Source organism: Delphinus delphis, chromosome 17, assembly GCF_949987515.2.
Source record: "Delphinus delphis chromosome 17, mDelDel1.2, whole genome shotgun sequence".
Classification (NCBI taxonomy): Eukaryota; Metazoa; Chordata; class Mammalia; order Artiodactyla; family Delphinidae; genus Delphinus; species Delphinus delphis.
Window position 1 is genome coordinate 4,784,335 of NC_082699.1, and position 21,544 is coordinate 4,805,878.

Genomic DNA, 21,544 nt, shown 5'->3' on the forward strand with positions numbered 1-21,544 from the left:
TGAGTGTGTGTGTGTGTCAGGGGGTGGCGGGAGAATGGTAAAGGGAAAGCAAGAGGAAGGAAAGCCAGGTTGGAGAGGTTTTTTATTTTATTTTTTTTCTTTATTTTCGGCTGTACCACACAGCATGCGGGAGCTTAGTTCCCCGACCAGGGATCGAACCCGTGTCCCCTGCAGTGGAAGCGTGGAGTCCTAACCACTGGACCGCCAGGGAAGCCCCTGGAGAGTTTTCAATTCAGCTCTGTTGGTAGTGTAGGGTTCTGAGGTAAGTCGGGGGGTCCAGGCCCTAATTCTCAGGGGCTCGGGGAGCACTGAGTGTGTCCTCAGGAGGCCAGCCCTCTGCTCCCTGTAAGTGTTTTATGTCTTAACATGAAACCTGCTGGGATGAGCCCATTCCTTAGGGAGCTGATGTTCCCTTCAAGTGACAGTGGAGAAGAAAAAGCGCGAGTGCCCCTGTTTCCACGTGTGAGAGTGTCAGGCCCCTTTGGGGCTCAGAGAGGGAGGGACCATGTGCACGGGTCAGGCCGACCAGCAGCCTTGACTGGGCCCTGCCGAGACCGTCTGCAGGCGTCCAGCCACCAGCCCAAGCCCTGGGGCCCTGGGGCCTCCGCTCCAGATTTTACTGGGAATCCAGACAACAGCCTCCGTGGTGGTTGTGCTGTTTGTACCTCTTTCCCGCCAGCCTCCCTCTCGCCTCCCAGACAGGAGAAAACACCATCTCAGGACAAACTCCAGAAGATGCACCTACTTGGCGAAGGAAGAAAGGTCAAGGCGGTTGCTGTTTTGTTTGTTTCACCCCCTGACCTTGTGCGTTTTGTTTGTAACAGAGGAGCTGTTTCAAACAGATGCAGAGAAGGTGAACAATGGCAGTGGATTCGTGTCGGGGGATCCAGGGCCGCTGGACTCGGAGGGGCTCTCAGCCCTCTGTGTGCCTGAGGTTTCTCCTGCTTTGAATTGCGATAATTGAATGGCGTCCAAATAGACAGGGAGTAGAGATGGGTTTGTTAATTAGATGAGAAGATCCATTTTATAATTCGTATATTAAACATGGGTTGACTGAGGCTGTACCTTGACTTAAAGCCTAGTCTGTTATCTGTTCTTCCTTGTGGAAATGTGTGTCCATCACAGTGCATTGCGGCTGTCCGAGCTCTCTGAATTCTAGAACTGGACGCTGCCTGCTTTCCACTGCAACTCTTAGCGTTCTTTGCCTGATCTTTTACGATTTCGTTCTGCCGTTCCAGACATCCTCAAGCCTCTGGTTAGAAATGCCAATTCCCCACCCCCACCCCAGATCTGCATAATCAGTCCCTCTGTGGGTGGAACCAGCAACCTGAGGTCCAGAAAACCCTCCAGCAATTCTTACACCTGCTGAAGTTCCAGAACCACTGATTCACTAGTCCAGCCTCCTTGTTTTATAGACGAGACAGTGATGCCCGAGGTCCAGCTGGGAGTTGGCCATTCTAAGCCGTTGCCAGGAGATGCTGAGGCTGCTGGCCTAGATGACTCCTTCAGTCCTCTCCAGCTCAGAAATGTTGACTCTGTCTTCTTCTGTAAAGCATCAGGAGGGGACTTGTAACATTTCTTGAGTAGATGTTTGTATCCGCCCATTTCTGCCCTGAACAGGTGTATTCTGTAATCGCTCTTTCCTGCTCCTGTCCTCTGCCAGCCTCATCCCGCCCACTAAGGATCCCTCTACCTGCCAGTATCTGACAGCTGGTCTCACGCACTCCCGGAGGACAGCCATTCTGGGTGGGCAGTGGGGCGCGGTGGTCCCTGCTTCCACCGCGTGTGCTCAAAGGTGGACTCTCGGGATTTCTTGGGCAAATGGTGCTTACCTGAAGCGAGCAGGTCAACTCTGGCTCCATTGTTTACTGCCTCTGTCACCTTGGAAAAGTTACTTTACCTGCCTAAGCCTCAACTTTCTCATCTGTTAAATGGAGATGATAGTAGTATATGAAGGATTGTCCTAAGTACTGAATGAAACAGTCCACGTAAAGTGCTTGACACAGTACCAGGTACACAGTAAAAGTTAAATAGACGTTAGCTATTTAAAACCAGTAAATTAGAACGGGTGAGGTATGCTCTTTTCTCATTTAAAAATCGTGCTTCTCAGGAGAAACTTTCTGCTTCTTCTGGACATATTCAGATTACTTTGGGTGATTTTGAAAGATTTATGCCTGATTTCCAAACATGACACCACTCAGGAAGGTGTGGGCAGAGTGCAGATCATAGAGCAATGGAGCCGTGCGTTTACATCCGAGGGCGGCAGTGTAGACACTTACACTGGAACAATGGTTCCAAATGGGTGTCCTGCCTTTGATGGGATTCCTGAGCACCAGATGTGAAGGAAGACGTAAATCCCTCATCGTGTGCTGAGTGTCACGATGCCCCACCCCTGAGAAACGAGCACACGCTGACCTCTGTCTGGCTCTAAACTAGAGATGTGGGGATGGTAACAGTGTGTGTGTGTGTGTGTGTGTGTGTGTGTGTGTGTGTGTGTGTGTGTGTACAGACAGAAAAATAAAAGACCAGGTTTTGGTAATTTGGGGTGATGACTGAGGTCGGGGAGAGTCATGCTTTGAAACTGCTCTTTAAATGTTTCTACACAGTGCATACACTAATAATTTTTTTTTTTTTAAAGAAGATGATGGGGGTAGGAGTTTATTTATTTATTTATTTATTTTTGCTGTGTTGGGTCTTCCTTTCTGTGCGAGGGCTTTCTCTAGTTGTGGCGAGCAGGGGCCACTCTTCATCGCGGTGCGCGGGCCTCTCACTGTTGTGGCCTCTCCCGTTGCGGAGCACAGGCTCCAGACGCGCAGGCTCAGGGGCCATGGCTCACGGGCCCAGCCGCTCCCCGGCATGTGGGATCTTCCCGGACCGGGGCACGAACCCGTGTCCCCTGCATCGGCAGGCGGACTCTCAACCACTGCGCCACCAGGGAAGCCCCACACTAATAATATTTTATCAGACTTGTGAAGTTGAGGGAGTGTGGGAGGGGGAGATGGTACGAATGAGCTGGTGACATGAACTGAAGAAAGAAGGGAAGAAAAGAGTTCCCCGAGTATGTGCACCCTGGGAAATTAGCCTCCGCATACCCCAGGGCTAATCCCCTCGGCTCCTTGGGGAGAGGCCCGTGTCTTGCAGGTATTTGTGCCTCCTATGTCTCTCCTACGTTAGATTCAACAAGTGACAATGACCCCAGATGCACAGAATTTGAGCTGGAAGGGATGGGTGTTTAGTTTGACCCACGTGATATACAAGAGAGGAGGAGACGGAGGTCCAGACAAGGTAGAGGAATACACTTGGGATACTCGGTGGTCTAGGCTGTAACACATTCCCCCAGATTTCCTGATGTGAAGTTCCATGTTTGTCAACTATGACTCCATACGTAAGATGAATTTAAACTAAATAACCTGTGGCATTAGTAGAGATTCTTTGGGTTTCCATGGAAACCTCCTCTGGCTATAGTAAGCAGAAAGGGGGAAATACTGGAAGGAAGCTGAGGGATTGCACAAAAGTTGCCCCAAGTTGAAGGAAGGGCTGAGTAAGCAAGTCTGCAGTGGGAAGCAGCCAGGGTGCTCGGGGGACACGGCGCTTCGCCGACTTCCCGCCTCTGATGCTGGGTCAGCCCAGCCCACCGCCCATTCCGTCTCTGATCCGCGTGCGGGACTCCGCGGGGCCGTTTCCTTCCATGGGGTCCTCAGCTTAAGCATGTTCTCACACAGACCTGCTTACCCACCATCCGTCCCTCCCTCTTCTGCTACCCTGCTTTTTCTGCATCGCCCTCACCACTACCTAAAAGTCTTAGAGTTACTTGTTCACCTGTGGAGACTTTAAAATGCTGCTGCCCAGGCCTGACCCCCAGAGATCCTGGTTTAAATGGTCTGGGGTAGAGCCGGGGCCTTTCCCCCAAAAGCCCCCATGGTGTCCTAATGCTTAGCTCACGTTAGGAACCGTGGCCTAATAAATGCATTGAGGACCAAATACAGGACATACTGCTCTCGCCAGCGCAACTGAAAATATGTTTAAAGGAATTAAGAGTGACAAATGCAGAAAGGATTCTTTGGGAAGAATCAGGCAGTTGTGGGTAACCGCACATAAGTGAAGCTGACAAGAGCCCTCCCAGAGTGGGTGCCCTGGGGCCCAGCTCAGCTCACCCTACTGTGGCCCTGGGGGTAGGGGGCAGTGGCCTCAGTTTCCAAGTGAGTGCACTGAGAGGCAGAGGGAAAAGAAAGTGTGATTTTTGTCTCTTTAGGGAATTGAGATATAATTTAGTGTTTGCACTTTTAGTGTTTTGGTGAGAGGGGGCAAACAGAAACATGAGTGATCTGTTAATATGGTATTTTTCATCAAGATAATGGCATAGAACAGGCTTCACTGGGGAGAACAGAAAGCCCCCCCTGTGTCGGGGTGGTTTGGAAACAAGACTGCTTTTAACAGCGGGAGATGGACCACGGGACTGTGGGTTCTTGCAGAAAGAATCTGTAATCGTTTTGGGTTTGACCATTAGGCAAATCAAGCTTCCTGGTTTCAGAAAGAGAAAACACACCCAGAAGAGAAAAACCCAGGCCCGTGGGAACAAGAAACTTCCTCCTCCTGGGGCTGCTTGAAAGGCCGAATGTGCCGGTCCTGACTCTCCTGCTCAGCGTGAGACTGGCTGGAGGGCATCCCGGAGGCGGAGGGGTGATGGGCGGAGAACAGCCACTTTGCTGGAGGAACTCGGGACACGGAGGCTGCACTGACAGGCTTGGGCCTCGGCCCTGAGGGCACCGAAGCTGGGTAGAGGTGGCTTTATCCTTTGGTGTAAACCTGGGGAGTGGAGGACCCAGGACTGAGTTGCGTTCCCGCTCTTGGCTCCTTTGTTCCCCTTGGTCCTTCAGCCTAACCGCCTTGAAGCCCAAAATAGAATCCTTCAGGTTTTCACTCTGTCGGTGACAAATTCCGAGAAAAGACTCAAAGCCAACTGAAAAAGAAAGATCTGCAGATACGGAACTCGTTTGCCTGCCAAGTAGGTGAGTGAGGCTGTAAAGACAGTCAAAGAATTGAGCGGACTCATTGAGGGGAGCCCAGTGTGAGATGGGGAGAGGCCTGAAATCTGGACCACTTCCATTTTAGTAACGGGAACAGAGGGCTGGGACGGAGTTGGAGGTGGGGTTCCTTCGAGGTCGGCTGCAGTGCTGTGGAAGCTGCAGTGCTTTAGTTGTCGGTGGAATCCACACTCCTCAGCCACATGTATAGAGCTAAAGCCTCCTTAGCAATTTTTATTTAGCAATTTTTTGTGCGCCAAAAGTCACATGAGCCTCTCTTCACTTACATGCGATCGTGTCACTATAATCTGCCTCTCGCTGTTTTGGGGGACGGGGAGGGAAAACGGGAAGTAACCGATTGTTCCCTTTTTTGAGGCGGGGCATTTAACTTAGGCTCCTGCGTTTAATCCTCACAATAACCCCTCAAAGAGGAGTGTTATCTGCATTGTACAGGTGAGTACAAGAAGGAAGGCTTTTTTTTAAAACAGATTGTCCCATTGGTGCTAGATTTCGTGTTTTTTTTTAAATTTATTTTTGGCTGCATTGGGTCTTCTTTGCGGTGTGCAGGCTTCTCATTGCGGTGGCTTCTCTTGTTCCGGAGCACGGGTTCTAGGCACGTGGGCTTCAGTAGTTGTGGCCCACGGACTTAGTTGCTCTGTGGCATGTGGGATCTTCCCAGACCAGGGCTCGAACCCGTGACCATGCGTTGGCAGGTGGATTCGTAACCACTGCACCACCAGGGAAGTCCCAAGTAGAATGAAGTTTAAATAAGTAACTTGCTGATGTTTATATGGCCCTTAATAAATGCAGGAACCAGATTGGACCCAAATTTCCTCATCCTAAAGCCCTGGGCTCCTTCATTTTGGGCAAAATTATTAAGTAGAGATTTCAGCCCAAATTCTGTAAATGGTCGCAGACTCTCAGTGAATGGGGGCATCTTGGTGGCTGTCATGGTCTAGATATGTCTGAAACTAAAACAGTTTGGGGCACTAACATTTTTTGATCATCTGTTATAAACCAGAGAGGTTGTGGCTAATAAAAAGAATGGGATCTGTGTACAGAACTGCTTCTGACCGCAAACTGTAGTCCATGGGGTTTCCAAGTTCAACTTTAATTCAACAAAGGTGTGCTGCTGCATCATGGTGACCAGGTAGGGGGACTGCGTGTGTCTCGGCGGTAGAAGCAGGGTGAGAGGCAGAGCAGATATAGTATCTCAAGGAGTTTACAGTCTCCATGGAGGAGAGAGCCACCTACACATTAACAGGAGCCAATGCAAGCGTTGCAGAACCACATGAAACAGGACCGTCAGAGGCATCCCGGGGCTTGCGGCTACGTCCCGCATCGACGATGGAGAGAAGTAGCCTGGGAGAGAAGGATGTAGACAAGACCTGGTGTGAATGCGGCTTTGGAGGGTCGGTTGGATTTGCCTATACGGGGAAGGCAGTGTGGTGCCGCCACGTCAATAAATACAAGTTTCTGTCCTGGACACAGTCGGTGTCGAGGTGGACTGGAGCCGGGCTGTGAGGGGCAAGTTGAATATTTGAGATTTTATCCTGTTGGCAATAGGAGAGGTGTTGGTAGCAGAATTCGAGGCGGTGGTATAGTAGTGATAATAATGCCTAACGCTTCTTGAGCATTTGTTCTACTGGGCGTTCCATGTGATGATGAACATGTATAGCGCATTTATTCTACTGGGCGTTCCATGTGATGATGAACACGTATAGCGCATTTCCAAGCGCCAAGCCCTGTTCTCTGGGCTGGCAATACAGCAGGGTACAGACCTGTCAAAAATCTCTGCTTTCATGGGGCTTGCAGTCCCGCAAGGAGAGACAGACAGATGATAAAATAGATCTTGTAATCTACATTATATCATAAAGTAGAGAAAGAAGACTAATGTAGGGGAAAACTGTCAGAATGACACTGTTTATCTGGTCCACGCCTTTCCCTAAGTCTAGAAACCCAGCATGGTTCCATTGTGAAGATGACAGGGCTTCATGGAGACCTGACTCCAGAGGATAAGATGGGACCTGGATGTCACAGAGATGACAGAGCTTTTGAGCCTGGGTGATGAGGGTGGTGAGAAAAATGTGAAATTTGCACCAAGAATAATGGAAATTCAACAGAAGAGCCATCATGCTGTCCAAGTGGTGTAAAATTTTCCGAAAGTGACCAGGGGCATCCTCTCCAGTGTCAGCACTTCCTGGGAATCAGTGGTTTCTCCTCAGAGCAGGGTAGGCAACGTGAAAGGCAGACCGCCACGCCCCCCTTCCCCCCAAGCGCACCTGCAGGGGCCGCACCCTCTGCTCTTTCAGCCTGGCAGCTGCAGCTGACAGCACCCACCTGCTCTGTGCTCTCCTGGTGCTAGACCCTTTTTAAAGGTGCAGGCTCATAGGTTCCCAAAGCCCCTTGGTTCACAGCCAATGAAAATTACATTCGCAGTAACTTTCTCACAGCAGTCCTAGAGCAGAAGAGGCACCAAAGAGTCCCAGTGACTAGGGAGGTGGATCCAAACCACTTCACCTGCACTTGTTGTGACAACGTAGCACCATTTGCAAAAATGATACACACCCACCGAAAGCAAAGACAGAACAGTTGTCTGTTCTCCCACACGGACATGACTGACGGGGCGTGTGTACCTGTGCCACACGCCCTCTCAACTCTTGGCATCTTAGTTGGATCCCACCATCCTCACTTTCTGACCCAGGTTTATCTTCATGGGATAGCTGCTTTTTTTTTTTTTAACATCTTTTTTGGGGTATGATTGCTTTACAATGGAGTGTGAGTTTCTGCTTTATAACAAAGTGGATCGGTTATACATACACATATGTTCCCATATCCCCTCCCTCTTGCGTCTCCCTCCCACCCTCCCTATCCCACCCCTCCAGGCGGTCACAGAGCACCGAGCTGCTCTCCCTGTGCTGCGCGGCTGCTTCCCACTAGCTGGGATGGCTGCTTTTTATCACAGCAACCACAGAGAATCCGCTTTCAGGCAGACGTGAGGGGGTGCAGCACAATCTAAGGTAGAGCTAGTAGTTCTCACAGTGTCCAGCAGAGGTCCTTGTGATTCCCTTGAAAATGTGAACTATCCCCCAGGAACGCGGGGGGTTCGCCGTGGCGCCCTGGGGTGCCTCGGCACACCGTTTGGGAACCACGGTGTAGGCCTGTTGTCCGCCTTCTCTTTCTTCTCCAGCTTATGATACTTCTGGGCCACACCTATTTTAAGAAAGTAACTGTGGACCCAGCCCTGGCCTCAGTTTCTTCTTTTGCACTTTTAAACTGCTGGAGTGAGCGTGCAGTGATCCTCTCTGCCGGCATCTGGGCTCTTACACTATTCTGGGTAAGTCAGGGCTTTGTCCTCAAGCTTATTAGTCCAGGGAATGGTTTCCAGTCCTCTCTCTTCCTTACTTCTTCTGTTTAAAGAAGCCTTGGCCCCCGTGACCTCTGGTCTCCCAGGTTAGAGTCGTGGCCGGGCTTTTAGCCATCACACTTTACCACAAGCTCGGGGTGTGAGAGTGGGAGCCAGGCCATGGGAAGGAAGGGCCTTCTGGGCCTTTGTCTCCCTGGACGCCCCTGAACTCCACCCGTGGGGATGATGCGATGCCTCCCCCACTGCATCGGAGGAAAGTGAGGCGGCCCTGCCATCCGGGCAGCAGGACAGAAACTGCACCTTTGGGGCCGCTGGCCTCCCAGTTCATGCAGAGTCTACGAGGCCCCACTGCATGGAGATGGCTGGCGTAAGTAAGTGGCTCTCTGTTTCATGTTGAATTCAACCACTGTATTTTTAATTAATTAATTTGTTAATTAATGTATGGCCACACCATGCGGCATGTGGGATCTTAGTTCCCTCACCAGGGACTGCACGCTTGCCCCCTGCAGTGGAAGCACAGAGTCCTAACCACTGGACCCCCAGAGAAGTCCCTTTTTTTCTTTTCAACCACTATATTTTTATGAAAGTAAAACAGCGTAGCTTGTCATAGCTACACTGTTGGCAATGGAGAGGGAGAAAAATAAAAACTGACCATAGAAGTGTGAAAGTGTCTTTATTTTACCTTTGATTTATTTTTTTTAATTTCTAGAAATTAGTTTCTTTTATTGTAATAAGCAAGTGTTTTTAATTTGTAATTTAAAAACCCATCACCTATCATAACACTGTACTGATTCTCCCCCCATTTTGATTTAATTTGACTTCCATATTCCTTTCTAAACTCTTTTCTACTTATGTGATCACAATGTAGGTTAAATTTTAACCTCGCTTTGTTAAAAAATTACATTATAAACATTTTTTAAAAACTTAGTCACAGAATTCTTTTAGCCATCCTTAAAAATGAGTGCATAGGGAGGGTGGGAGGGAGGGAGACGCAAGAGGGAAGACATATGGGAACATATGTGTATGTATGACTGATTCACTTTGTTATAAAGCGGAAACTAACACACCATTGTAAAGCAATTATACCCCAATAAAGATGTTAAAAAAAAATGAGTGCATATCACTTTCCAGGTGATACTTGCACATAATTTAAAAAGCAAAACAACTAAAAAGCTCTAACATGAAACATCAGACACCTACCCCTCCTTCCTAGCATCCCTGATCCAGTTTTACTCACCAGATCCAACCACTTTCTTATCCTCAATTTCAGTGGCCCTACAATAGTCCCTTGAATGGTACCATGTAGTTTACGCATCTGCCACCCATCCTACTTTTACTTAATCGACTTACTGAACTACTGGTTGACAGAGGTGCTTCTGCAGGATTACTAATTTCTGATAAAATCCTGTTCACTATGCAAATATGTGTGTGTACTCAGGGCTACATTATCAGATGGTCTCTGCCTGCCGTTTTTTATGTCTAAATCAGTCGTATCTTGCATTTATCGTAAATGGCTACAGGCATATTGTTAGGAATACCACTTTATTATTAAACATTAATAGAACTTCTACCTCTTGCCAGTTATTTTTCCAAGCTAACATTGTAGAAGTTTGGGAGTTCAGTCAAGAAGATGGAATGAAATTCGATTGTGTTTTACATCACAATGATCAAGGCAGAGCAGGTAACAGCCTGCCCTTGATCATTGTAGAGAATATTGGGTGCCTGGAAGGGGCACATTGGAAGCTGCGTACAACTTTTCTCAGCAGAAATATTTTAAGGCAATACTCTTCTCAAAATTGAGGACACGTTTTTCTGAAATACTTACTCAAAAGTATGTGGCTTGACGCTTATTCTATCACAATATACTTCTTAAAAATTAATAGACTTTATTTTTTAGGGCAGCTTGAGGTTTCCAGAAACACTGAGTGGAAAGTACAGAGGGTTTTCCATGTAGTACTCACCACCCCCTTGGTTTCCCTTAATTATTAACATCTTGCATAGTGTGATACATTTGTTACAATTGACGAGCCAGTATTAATACATTATGCTGAACAAAAGTCCACTGTTTTCATTGGGTTCACTCTTGGGGCTGTACATTCTGTGGGTTTTGGCAACTGTATGATGACATGTGTCCACTATTACGGTGTCATATAGAATAGTTCAGTACCCCCAAAATCCCCTGTGCTCCACCCATTCAGCTCTCCCTCTCCCTCAACTGCTGGAAACCACTGAACTTTTAACTGTTTCCATAGTTTTGCCTTTTCCAGAATGTCATAGAGTTGGAATCATGCAGCCTGTAGCCTTTTCACATTGGCTTCTTTCATTTAGCAATACGCATTTAAGTTTTCTCCATGTCTTTTTATGGCTTGATAGCTCACTCCTTTTTCTTGATAAATCCTATTCTGTTGTCTGGATGGACCACAGTTTGTTTCTCCAGTCACACCGAAGGATGTTTTGGTAGCTTCCAAGTTTTGGCAATTGTGAATAAAGCTGCTATAAGCACCTGTGGGCAGGTTTTGGTGCGAACCGAAGTTTTCAGTTCATTCGGGTAAATACCAAGTAGTAGAATTACTGAGTCATATGTTAAGAGTATATTTAGTTTTGTAAGAAACTACCAAGCTGTTTTCTGAAGTGGCTGCACCATTTTTTGTTCCTTTTGTTCTGCCTCTTCCCCAGCCTTGGGTGGTGTCAGTGTTTTGGATTTTTGTCACTCTCATAGGTGTGTGGTGGTATCTCATTGTTTTAATCTGCATCCCCCTCGTGACATATGATGTGGAGCATCTTTCATAGGCTTATTTGCCATTTCTCTGTCTTTGGCGAGGTGTCTTTTCAGATCTCATGCTCATTTTTTGATTGGGTGGTTTGTTTTTGTATTTTTGAGTTTTAAGAATTCTTTGTGTATTTTTGGACACGAGTCCTTTGTGTTTTGAAAAGATCTTCTCCCAGTCTGTGGCTTGTCTTTTAATTTTCTTAACAGTGTCTTTTGCAGAGCAGAAGTTTTTAATTTTAATGAAGTCCAATTTATCAATTTTTTTCTTCTATGGCTCATGCGTTTGGTTTTGTATCTAAAAAGTCATCGCCAAGCCCAAGGTCATCTAGATTTTCTCCTATGTTATCTTCTAGGAGTTTTATAGTTTTGCATTTGTACATTTAGTTCTGTTATGCATTTTGAGTTAACTTTTGTAAAAGATGTAAGATCTGGGTCTAGATTAGTTTTTCTTTTTGCATGTGGATGTCCAGTTTTTCCAGCCAGTACTTGTTGAAAAGGCTGTCATTTCTCCGTTGAATTGCCTTTCTGCTTTGTGAAAGATCAATTGACTATATTTCTGGACTCTTTATTCTGTTTACTATCCTTTTAAATGAGGGTTTATTTTTGTTCCCTTCAGTGAAAATAAAATCTATTAGTAACTAATCTTGGTTTGACTTCCTTGAGTCTTAGTTTCTTCGTAAGAGGGGGTGGGTAGAATAGATCGTTCTTACTGTTTCTTCTAGCTTTATCTCATGAGACTAGTTTGTCTGTATTTAAGTATAGCGTCAGGGTGATGATTTTCTCATAGAAAGTTTCTGGGTCTAGTCCGACAAACACCAGGTCTGTGTGCGTGTGTCTTTGTGAGTCTGTATCTTTCTGTGTGTGTAAGCAGAGTGGCAGACATCTATTGAACAAGAGTTCTGGCTATGCCCTTTACATTTTATAACGGAATAGTAAACCTACCTTTCACTGATGACAAAGCATATTGTTCTGCCCCACTCTGCAACAGAAAATATCTATACTTAGGATCATTACCAGTAATTGAAACATCAGGTTTCCTGCCACGCAGCTTTCATCGGGGACATTTGGCAATGTCTGGAGACATTTCTGTTGTCATACCTGGTATCTTGTGGGTAGAAGCCAAGGATACTGCTAACTACCCCACAGTGCACTGGACAAACCTCACAACAAATAATTTTTTGACTCAAAATGTCAATAGTACTGAGGCTGAGAAAGCCCGTTGCAGGGAAGCAGATGTATCCACGGCATGTCTTCATCTTCGGTTTAGCCTCTAGAAAACCTAAACTTCTGGAGACTGGTGGTCTGTATCTAACAATTGTGCAGAAACTTATGGTACGAGATAACCTTCAGCTTCTTTTCGCTGTCTTGGGCTTAGTTTCACTTTTTCTCAATTTCATAATCGTTTCTATTTTTTGTTAAATCTATTTATGTAAACCTGACTGACCTCTTAAAGTAAAATTTAAATATATCATTTTATATACTTCTAAAGATAGGTGGCTGGATCATTGATTATAAAAATCTGAAGCTAGAAACAGAGTTGATGTTTCTTCCACTTCTTGGGTTGTAGTACATAATTCAGACGCTGCTTTGAATTTCCTCTTCTAGTCCTTTGAATGATACCTTTCCCTGTGATACCTAAGTTTCCATGAGCTCATCTTGTTTTCATAGTGTTCCCTTTTATTTTTAAGAGAAACAAAACCAAAAATCCCCTGCTTGTTTCATCAATCCCCCGTGTCTTCCTCTGTGCGAAGTTGCTCAACTAAGAGTTATGCAAATGGGGATCGGCTTTGTGCATATCGATTCCGGGGGCGTCACTGCATCTTTGGTGTATTTGTTGTCATGAGAGCGTCAGGACCCTGGCCTCCTCTCTTACAGTTCAGCCCCTAGCCTTCCCCCAGCCTCACCAGCTCCTTCCCTGCCCCTCACCTCATTCCCATCATGGATCTGGGCACGACCTTCCAACTTTCTTGGAGTCAAAGAGAAGGGGGCTTGTAGGTATCAACTGAACCTGCCTCTTCTGTACACCTGGGGACCTGAGTGCTTGTTATCTCCTGAGTCAGCCAGCAGGCCCTTGCTTCCACCCAGAGCGCACTTGGCTGCATCTCCTGGACACTGAGCCGTTTTCCTGAGGTCTGTAACCGTCTTCATGATGGACATTTCTTTTCCTAGCAATCTTAGCAAAGTTGACGGCTCCAGCTACATCCTCCCCAGATTCTTTACTCTCACAGATTAACAGGGCTTGAAGGACCTTAGGCCATGGGTTCAGATTCTCTTGTCTTAAAATTGTTATCCATTTTTGTACAAGTTTATGTATGTGTGTGTGTATTACGTTTTATATATATACATATATATATAATAAAGACACGTATATATGTGTGTGTTATATATACATATATATAAGTTACACAAAATGAAAAACATCTTTTAAAATTTTAGAATAAGGGTAATTAATTACCCTTATATAATAATGGGACCTAAGGTCCTTCAGACTCTGATGTGTGTGTGTATACATATATATATATCCGTGAATAAGAAATTATATATATATGTATATAAAATGTGTATATATATATAATTGTATATATCCAAACATATATAATGTATATATATAATTTCCTATTCACAGATATATATGTGATAGGAAGATGAAAAGGGCAAACCCCAAAATACCTGTAGCCCCATCACCTGTAGATGAACATTGTGATATTTTAGGATTTTTCTTCCTAGACTCTTTTCCTGCCTATTTATATCTTTTCCCCTCACAAAAATGGTATTATGCTATAAGTATTGTTTTTTAGCTTAAATATATTGTGACTATCTTTTTATGTCAACAAATATAATGTACAGTATTTTAGTGACCACTAGTACTCTTTCGTGTTGAGGTATCATCTTCTAGATCAATTTTACAAAGGCCAATTGCCTCAAGGCCAATCTGATGAATTTATCGAATGTTTCAATTTACCAGAAGATGTGTTTCTTTTAACTACTTGAATATTATTTCTATTTTTTAAGGAAACTTTATGCATTTTTAATGTTCTCCTGCTAGTTCTTCAAATGGCGTATCAAGTATGAGCGTTGTGCAATTAAACTACAATTTTAATTTAAGTTTAGGTTTAAATTTAGAAGCATCAGAAAGAAATTGGAAGTGATCAAACATTCCCAACACATATAGCTGCTAAACCTCTGGATCCTACGGAGAAATGAAGCTGTGTTGATCTGTCCGCTGTTTGTAAAATCATTTGATATGAAAGGACGGGACAGCTTTGAGATGCGGAAAGGAAGTGAAGGTGTGTAGAGGAATTTCTAGAAAGAAGCAGAAGACCTGAGCCTCAAACATAACCAAAAACATGTTACTAGGGTCAAAGAATTTTTGCAAATTAGCTTAAAATCCTAAAATCGTAAAGATAAAGTTAAGAAATGAACTAGGAAACTACAGAAGCAAACATATCTCATATTACATTTAAGCTGCTAGTTACTATTTCTAAAATTACATCCATAAACATTTTAATTTCATTTCTAAAAGATAGAGAATCATTTTTCAACATAAATTTGATACCATTATTAAACGTAACAATAATTCCTACTGTTATCAAATATTCAGTAAATGATCAAATTTCTCCGGTTATCTCATAATTATTCTTAATAATTAGGCTACTAATTACTAATAACTAAGGCTAATATAGTTCTAAGAAGACTCAACTATCCTTAGTTTCTAAAAATAGAGCATTCCTTAAAAAAGCATCATAGATGGACCTAGAGTCTGTCATACAGAGTAAAGTAAGTCAGAAAGAGACAAACCAATACCGTACGCTAACACATATATATGGAATCTAAAAAAAAAAAAAAAAAAGGTTCTGATGAACCTAGGGGCAGGACAGTAATAAAGACGCAGACAAAGAGAATAGACTTGAGGACACGGGGAGGGGGAAAGGTAAGCTGGGACGAAGTGAGAGAGTAGCATTGACATATACACACTACCAAATGTAAGATAGATAGCTAGTGGGAAGCAGCCGCATAGCACAGGGAGATCAGCTCAGTGCTTTGTGACCACCTAGAGGGATGGGCTAGGGAGGGTGGGAGGGAGACGCAAGAGGGAGGGGATATGGAGATGTATGTATATGTATAGCTGATTCACTTTGTTGTACAGCAGAAACTAACACACCACTGTAAAGCAATTATACTCCAATAAAGATGTTAAAAAAAAAAAGCATCATAGAAATCTTCAAAAGCTTTTAAAACAATTACATTTGATAAGAATTGTTATACCCTTAAGCTGATGAAAACTAACACAAACCGTCAGTAAACTAAGCTGTTAAAACATCCCATCAAATATGAAATTATATACACCTCACAAAGAGTTAAAAGATACAAATTTTGATAAACTGATCATCTTGTAAAATGAAAATCCTCAGAAAACTGGCTTTGGGTGAAATGAATTTCGAGAACTGTTCTACATTTATTTAACCAATGACCTATTGTTTGGCGAACAAGTCTATTTTTTCTTTTTTTAATTTCTTTCTTTTAATTGAAGTACAGTTGGTTTACAATGTTGTGTTAGTTTCAGGTGTGTATATATATATGTATATATCTATACATATATTCTTTTTTTTTACATTCTCTTCCATTATAACTTATTAAAAAATACTGAGTATAGTTCCCTGTGCTGTACAGTAGGTCCTTGTTGGTTATCTATTTTATAAATAGTAGTGTGTATATGTTACTTCCAAACTCCTAATTTATCTTCTCCCAACCTTTCCCCTTTGGTGACCACAAGTTTGTATTCTAAATCTGTGAGTCTGTTTCTGTTTTGTAAATAAGTTCATTTGTATCATTTTTTAAGATTCCACATATAAGTGATATCATATGCTATTTGTCTTTCTCTGTCTTACTCCACTTAGTATGATCATCTCTCCATACTGCAAGTGACATTATTTCCTTCTTTTTTAAGGCTGAGTAGTAGCCCATTGTTTACACATACCACATCTTCTTTATCCATTTGTCTGTCGATGGACATTTAGGTCGCTTCCATGTCAAGCAAGTCTATTTCTAATTGGATGGTATTACAAACAGTCTCACGATAAAAATCCTTTTCTACAGAGCTTTGTGTAACTGCCCAGTCATTTTCTTAGAAATCACTTATTTATGGAGGTGAGGATTTGTTGGGAAGTGGATACATTTTAAAGACCTTGATAAGTGTTGTCAAGGTGAAGACTGTCACTTACTCTCTCCCGCCAGGCCCAGCAATTTCATTTCATGGTGAGGAGGTTAGAGGCCAGAGACGGGAGTGGTTTTGTCACTCATTATAGGACAGTCCAGGCTGGACCCAGCAGTCAGGTGTCCCAGCTCCTAACTTCCCTGCACTTCTCGTGACCTCTCCACTCTCTCTTCCAGGCAAGAGCTGAGTTACTCTTCCACTTTCTCTGTCCTGGATGCCAAACCTCCAAGTGTTTGAACCTCATCTATCTCTGGAGTTGTCTTGCACTTCTTTTCTGGACTTATACTAATACTGTATAGTATATATGTTTTATATATAAATAGTATAGTATGTTTTATAGTATAGTATGTTTTATAGATTAAAACTGTACTGGTTTATTAAAGTTCTCATAAACGCAGTCAAGTTGCTGTATTTACGCATCATTATTTCAAAATACCTTCGTGTCAGGTTAGCTTTACATTTTTATGCTGCACATTCATGTTATAGTTCATTCCTAACCCCTGGCTCTTCCTGCAGCCGTGCCTGTGTCTTAAAGCACATAATAAAGAAATGGTTTCAAGCCAGATAAAGACATCAGCAAACACGAGATAAATTAAAATGTATCAGATTTTGATCACAAAGGCATAAAGAAAAGTTAATGAAGAAGAAATCAGCCATACTGCAGTGGATCTCTCATTTCCGGCTGGGGGGGGAACTTTTTAAAATTAATTTTTTATTGATACACTTCAGATACCGTCAATTTACCCTTTTAAGGTGTGCAATTGAGTGGTCTTCAGTGTGTCCATGAGTTGTACAACCGTCGCCACTATCTAATTCCAGAACCTACTGCATCTTGTGTGTAGCAGGCATGCAGACCTTACAGTTACAATTCAGCTGTGCAAAGAAAGCAAGAAAGCAAGCTTCACATTGTCTGACTCTTCTCTCTCCAGTGCTGAGTAGCAGCAGGTGGAACAATGGCCTTCAGTTTGCCAAGTGGGTTCAGATCTTTTCCATTTTAAATAGTCTCTTTTCCATCACGACTCTATTCCTTTAAGAGAAGAGCTTGGTCCTTCACATTTCTTCTGCTCCTTTCCAAGATGTAGGTAGATGCAGGTTTCTCTTGTGTTACTTGGGGAGAGAGAAGCCATAGATTCTTTCCATGTTCTTGGTGTGCCTGCTAATAGGACCGGCACTGCTGACTGGGGGGAATGTTACACTGACACCCGCCCCCCAAGCAAATGGATCACATTAGGACGGTCGGAAACACCTGGATCTCCTTCAAACCTTCAACAGGCTGAGTGAGGGGAGGCTTGTCTTGACACCTCCTTTCCTTCATGCTCCACCGTGTGGGAGACCCAAAGCAGGGAGGGGACCTGGAACCATCTAGATAGTCTTAAAGCCACTTCCCACCCCACCCCCTTACCCAGCTGGTTCTTAATAGGAAAAGTGGATGTTTCCTACATAGAAAACAAACTTACAGTTACCAGGGAGTAAGGGGGGAGGGAAAAACTGGGAGATTGGGATTGACGTATACACACTACTATATATAAAACAGACAGCTAATAAGGACCTACTGTAGAGCACAGGGAACTCTACTCAATACTCTGTGACGACCCATATGGGAAAAGAATTTAAAAAAGAGTGGATATATGTATATGAAGAACTGATTCACTTTGCTGTACCCCTGAAACTAACACAACATTGTAAACCAGCTATACTCCAATAAAAATTAATTAAATAATAATAATAGTAATAAAGAGGGCTTTCCTGGTGGCGCAGTGGTTGAGAGTCCGCCTGCTGATGCGGGGGACGCGGGTTCGTGCCCCGGTCCGGGAAGATCCCACATGCCGCGGAGCGGCTGGGCCCGTGAGCCATGGCCGCTGAGCCTGCGCGTCCGGAGCCTGTGCTCCGCAACGGGAGAGGCCACAACAGTGAGAGGCCCGCGTACCGCAAAAAAAAAAAAAAAAAAAAAAAAAAAAATAGTAATAAAGAAATGACATAGAAGCAAGAAAGCCAGAGATGCTCAGTTAAAAAGAAACGTGGATGGGGGGTGGCTGCCCCCTTGGACACTGATTCAATACCAGTCCTAGTCTTTCCAGTGCTCTCCTCTTCAGACTCCTGTTTCTCATTCTTGTAAATCAAGAGTACTTCTTTTAAATCGCATCGCCCTTCCTTCAAGGGGGAGCCCGATGGCTCAAACTTAGTCACAGACTGGAGGTGAAATTCACGCCACAGGAGCAGCTCTGTGGGCCAAGTGGTCAAAGCCTTGCTCTTGGTATGGAACCTCAAGGAGAACTGGGAGCTGGGGATTGCCAAGTACCGAAATGACGTTGACTTAGTTGCCCCAAGACAGTGTTCTTGTTTCGTAAGGTATTTAGACCTTAGGGAGGACTTTATAGTAGAGGCTGGTCAAGTAAGAAAGCCAGGCTCCGCGCCTCTGGAGCCCGTGCTCCGCAACAAGAGAGGGCGCGATAGTGAGAGGCCCGCACACCGTGATGAAGAGTGGCCCCTGCTCGCCGCAGCTGGAGAAAGCCCTCACACAGAAACGAAGACCCAACACAGCCAAAAATAAATAAATAAAATTTTTTAAAAAAAGGCAAAATTCCTTAAAAAAAAAAAAAAAAGAAAGCCAGGCTCTGGAGCCAGGTGGACCTGGGTTACCAGCTTTCCAACTGTGTTGACAATGGCTTTCTGGGTGATTTTATTGAGGAAAAATATCAAGAATGTATGAAAATGATTACCATGGTGTATAAGACACAAAAACCTTAGTTGCCTAAGTAAAGAGAGTCTGGCTATACCCTTTTCAATTCTATCTCTTGCAAAAGGAATTTAGGAAAATTGACAAAAAAAAAAGACAACTACTTAGGTTGGAGTTGATGGCATTGGTCGTGGAGTTAATTCTGGCGCTCTCTCCTCTTCTGCCCTCCCACGGACACCTGTGAGTCTTTTCTGACCCCTTTCCTTTCTGATAAGTAGTTTGGAGGAAACATCGCAACTCCTCCGTGGACTTTGCTTCCCCAAAAAAGCCTCCAAAGTCTCATCCTTGAAAGTAAAGTAAGAAGGAAAACAATCAAAGGGTGTCTAAAGGGTTTCTTTTTGGGTGGGCGAAGTACATCTCTTGAGTCATGCAACTGGTTGCAGACTGCATGGATGAGAACTGTTTTAGGACGAGTCCCTGTGAACGACCCTTGAACCAACTCAACCTACTTTGGAAGCTCAAGGCCACTTTTGTCTGGGGGATCGTTACCACCCATCTCCACGGCCTCGGGGCTTCCTGTCTCTTTCTAGGCCCCCTAACTCAGAAAACTCTTTTGGGGATGAGCTCCCTCCACAGTCATGCAGGAGGCTTGGGTGGATAGAAGTGCAGCTTCAAGGCCGATGGGCCAAGGTCCACTTTAACGGGGACCTTTGATCACCGGGCACAGGTCCATCTGTCGGAGTAGCATCCTGGTATGCACCGTGCCAGGCTCAGAGCAAGCAATTCCACCTCCTTCTCTTTTTTTCCCGCGCGCCGCCTGTCTCCTACCCTAGAGATGTTTCTGGTTACTCCAGAACACGACCGCTTGATGTTGCAAGGTCAGGCAAGAGAAGGGCAGTGACAGGATGGGTACTTCAGAGCCTGTGGATGAGTCATTCACTTGCTGCTGGGAAAACGCAATGCAAATTTACGAACTCAGCTTGGGAAGTTGCAGTGAAGTGGAAAAAAAATGTTTTAAATTTCTTTTTGGCTGCTAGGATAAAGGCAGAAAATGCATCAGTCGTCAAAAAACAAAATGCTTGAGTCGTAATAAAAATAAAAACAAAAACACTTTCTTTTGTAGCACTTTGCAAAGGCAAGAAATTTAGGTTCTCGGGGGTTATAGTCTAGTACCTTTGTTTTTAAATTTTAAGGTCTAGGATTGTGTGAAATAGCTGTTAAAACGTGGATTCGATTTTATAGGGGAAGTGGCGTCCAATTTCCTGTTTTTGATTTCTTTAAGCTCTCAGAATATGAGAAATCGGTGATTTAAAAATCTTTGTATAGCCGAGAGGGAGGTGAATTTGTATGGACTTCAGGTTGAAATAGACATGATGGAATATCTTTTAAACTTGTGAAACTTACGATGGATAACAAAACATTACCCAAAATGTATATTATACAAATCCAGGAACCTCTTTCACTACACAATTCCTTCGCCTCTTCCTTAATGACAGAGTAATACACACATTCAGGTCATCATGTTATAAAAGTGGACAGCGGAGTAACATGGCATATAGGGTGCCTTGCCCCAAAGAGGGGAGGGGGCACAGAGGGAGAAAATGCAAGTGGCCCATGTGTCAGCCTGAGGCTGAGATGGGAGATGTGCTTCTGCCGTTCCCTGTTTGGGGTGAGGTGGGGCTTCCTTGTGCTTCTCATCATGGGATTGTTTCTCTTCCAATGTTGGAGGGAAGACTGGCATTTGGACCACATTTATTTATGTAGTTAACAAAGATCTATCTAGCTCTTACTGTGTGCTGCTTTAAGTATACTTCTAAGCACTTTACAAATATTAACTGATTTAACTCATCTAATCCTCATAACAACCTAATGAGCTCGATGAAGTTATCTCCATTTTTTCAGAAGGAAACTGAAGCATAGAGGTTAGGCCACTTGCCCAGGTTCACACAGTTAATAATTGAGGGACCCAGGATCTGAGTTTAGCAATCCAACTTCACAGTCCTTTACTCCAAAACATTTTGCAAATTGTGGTGTCTTCCTTAGGAATTTTTAAGAGAAAATTTCTGTATACGATTGTGCACCTTACCAGTGGACTTCAGAACCCAACCAACACAGTAGTGGGTATCCTTTCAGGCTTTTTTCTGTGGACATTCAATATATATGGGTATGTGTGTGTGCGTATATATGTGTATATACTGATTGGTTATATAAATTGATTGATATATATGATTTTTTTTCAGTCAATAATGATTGGTGGTCAAGAACATCCAAATTATACAAATCTCTCTTTTTACCCCACTTCAGTCTCATAATATGTCAGTTTGGTCTCATTTAATGGACTCGCCCCTATTGATGGACACCTCGTCTCTGTAGTATAAATAAGACTGATATGAACATTCGTTCGTATTCCCTTTGTGACAGAGGGTTGCCCACTGTCTCTGTCTCACTAGATCACCTACTCGGGCTTATGTGTGAACATCCCAGGGTTGTA

At 44.0% G+C, this 21,544-nt stretch overlaps 1 protein-coding gene across 4 annotated transcripts in view; it reads left to right on the forward strand.

Moving 5' to 3' along the window:
• Positions 1-21,544, forward strand: part of LYN (LYN proto-oncogene, Src family tyrosine kinase) — a 112,288-nt gene that overhangs the window by 29,526 nt on the left and 61,218 nt on the right. The window contains exon 1 of one of the 4 annotated variants that reach the window (XM_060035393.1): positions 4,312-5,009. The exons of the other annotated variants lie outside the window; for them this stretch is intronic. The gene's annotated coding sequence lies outside the window, so the exon portion shown is untranslated. Of the gene's footprint in view, positions 1-4,311; positions 5,010-21,544 lie in introns of those variants that run through there. 4 annotated transcript variants of the gene reach the window in all.